Here is a 3168-nt window from a genome sequence, read left to right as displayed (position 1 = left end):
ACATGCCTGGATTTGGTTAAGGTAGCCTGTTTGATGGTTTAAAAAAATAATCTAGAAGGGGCTGCAGATCCCTTGATGCTAGTTTTGTCTAGTGAGAATTCACCACACCCTTGGAACATGTAAGAATGGTGAAAATGGGGATCAAAATAAATATACTTAAAATGACATAAATGTTGAAATACAATTTATTTGTCATTAAAGGAAATAATAATAAAAGCAACTATTGTATATATAATAAAAATTTTGTTTTAAATTTTAAAATAATTGTTTTGAATTTCCAGGTGTAAGGCACATCCATCTGGATCTGGTGATGATATTTGGTTGCCTTGAAACTTTCATAGAGTTTGAATTCTTGATAATAAAATTCAAGGATTAAATAACCTGATTTAGTACCAGGTGCTCTGTATCTCTCTTTAGTCAGGTGGTTTGCAGCCACTAGTATGTGAATCACAGACGGTCCGCAAAAGCCTTGGGATGAGCAGCGGGAGGGTCTAGCATCATATATTTTTGTGCCAATTTATAATATTCAACGTAAATTTTAATACACCCAGTTTTCATTTTTTTTCAAAAGTTAATCAACAACATATTTTGTTTTAAATTGATATCAAATTTCAATTTCATAAATTTTGTCTTGTGTAATATGACTAGTTGTTAACAATCCTAAGGCATTTGTTTTGAAATTATAAAGTTATAGTTTTTTTTTTTTTTTTTAATTTGGTTAAATTAGTGAAGCTCTACATGGGGCAGACATATATTCTGAGAGGTCTTAGTACTGATTTATAGAGTATCAATATATCACTAAGAGATAGCTTTGATTTTTTTTTTTTTATGAAAATATAGAAACAGTTTGTACATTGTTTTCCTTATGTTTTCAAATTTTAAATTAATATGGTGATTGAATTAAAGTTTATTGTCTAATGTGGCCTCTTAAGTACTTTATGGGTTTGGCAAAAAGGATAGGAGTATCATTTAAAACTATGTTCGAGGGAAGTATAGGTTAGTAAGCCTTATGGCTTGTGTTTTTACAATCTTTAACTTTAATCTCCATTTTTTACGGTATTTAGATTTTTTTTAACTTCTATTATTCTACAATCATTAGTGTCAATTTGGTAAGAAGACGAGAATAATGCTGTATCATCAGCAATGGGAGCTGCATTATCATTTCTGATTTTCGAGTAGTAATTTATGAATTAATTGAATAGTATTGGACTAAACAGTATCCTTGTAGGATACTGGCAATGGTATTGTAAGTGTGAAAGGTTATATTATTGTCTGAAATGATGAAGAATCTTTGGGATAAAAATAATTGGATGAAAAATATTAGATATCTTGAGATATTCAGATTTATTAAATTGAAAATAAGTCAGTCAGTGTTAAAAGTACTGAATGTTTTCACAGTGTGTGAATATCATGCCAATATGTTTTTTGTATAAAATTTTCAGTTATATTATCTACAACTTAGGCTAGTTGACTGGTGGTTGATAATATTGGAATCCAAACTGTTCATTTATTAGTATATTGTTACCCTGTCATGTGATGAGGAAGACGATACTTTAAATCTTTTTAAAATAGTTTTGACAATAGGTCTATAGCTAGTTGATAATTATAAATCTTTATGCGGTTTGACCAATGATATAACTATTGTAGTTTTGCACAAAACTGCAGTTAGTGCTCATGAAGGTATTAAAATTTTTCATGTGTATAAGCGCTTTTTTGAAAAGTTTTTTACAAATATTGTAATTATACTATCTGGGCTGGGTACCATAATGATGTTGAGGAACTTAATGAGAGTAATACTTCCTGTGGAGAAGTGTGTTTAATATCAGTGGCAATTGGTATTAATAAAATATAGTCATTAATAGTTTTTTTTTATTTAGGTGATATTTTGAAGTTAAATTTATAGTGATGTTTAGAATGCTTGCAAAGTGATAGGCTATAATATATATTATTTTGTTTTAAGTTATATAAGAGGTCTTAATGGGAGCTATTAATTAATTTTTTGTTTTGGTAAACATTTTGTGAATTTTCCGCATTGGTTTAGGACCCGGGTCAAAGATTTTGGATGTTTTAGATCAAGTTTTGTTTATTCGTTTGAAGAGTTTATTTCTGAGAAGGTCTGCAAGCACCAAAGAAATTTATTTAATTATTTATATATTATTTGCTTTTTTTGTGTATTTGGTGAGAAATTGTTCATTATTTTTTATCTAATACATTTGTTTTTTGTGTATTTGGTAGAAAATTGTTCATTATTCTCTATCTAATGTATTTTTTCCTCAGTATGGCAGAAGTAATATTTAACAATAAAAACCAACAAAATGTATTTCTTTTTAATAGAATACTTATTTTTTTTTTTTTAAGGAATACAAGTTTCAATGAGCTTTTTGTAAAAACATTAATATTATAAATAATGCTAAAATGTATCTATTAATACTTCATATTTAGATACTAATACTATAAATAATTTTGTATTAAGTCATTATTTTTCAAATTTTAACTAACTTTAATTTCTGAAAAACCTGTTGGATTTTAAAAATTCTATATTATATATTTTTTTCCCACATGGAATTAGTATAAATAAAGAGGAGTATTAATTGTAATTGACAAGATAATAAGATTATTAAATAAGTGTTTTCCCTCATTATCCCACTTGAATAGTAGTAGTTTCAGAACAACAACCTCCTCTAGTTATCTTGATCTCTTACCACTCTTCTCATTTTAGCTGAGCTGCAACTTTTAATTAAATTAAATTGATAGGTATCTATAGCCAGTTAGTTTTGATAGGCATACTGGCCAGCACTAAAGAGTATATATAAACTCCAAGAACATGTCCACACCTTCAACTGTATGCAGATCATTACAGACCTTTCAAACCTCATAATCCATCTGTAAATTGAAAATGAGGAGGCCCAAACTTTCTTCTTGTTTCAATAGAACCATAACGGAACAAATACTGATCTATCTAACATTATGATCCATTTTGATTCTAATTTAGTAGTAGGAGAGGGTTATCACGTTTGGGGATCTATCTAGAGGATTATTCTCAAAGCCTTATAGTAATATCTTTGTCTGGTACGTTTTATTTTATATTTGCTGTTGTTAAAAAATGGATCTTGACTGAAAATTTTAGGCCTTAATCAGGATTGGCATACAGTTTCTGAGTCCACTTAA

The sequence above is a fragment of the Halyomorpha halys genome, unplaced genomic scaffold (genome assembly GCF_000696795.3).
Source record: "Halyomorpha halys isolate HHAL.00 unplaced genomic scaffold, Hhal_1.1 Scaffold313.1, whole genome shotgun sequence".
NCBI lineage: Eukaryota > Metazoa > Arthropoda > Insecta > Hemiptera > Pentatomidae > Halyomorpha > Halyomorpha halys.
This window is presented reverse-complemented; position numbering follows the sequence as displayed.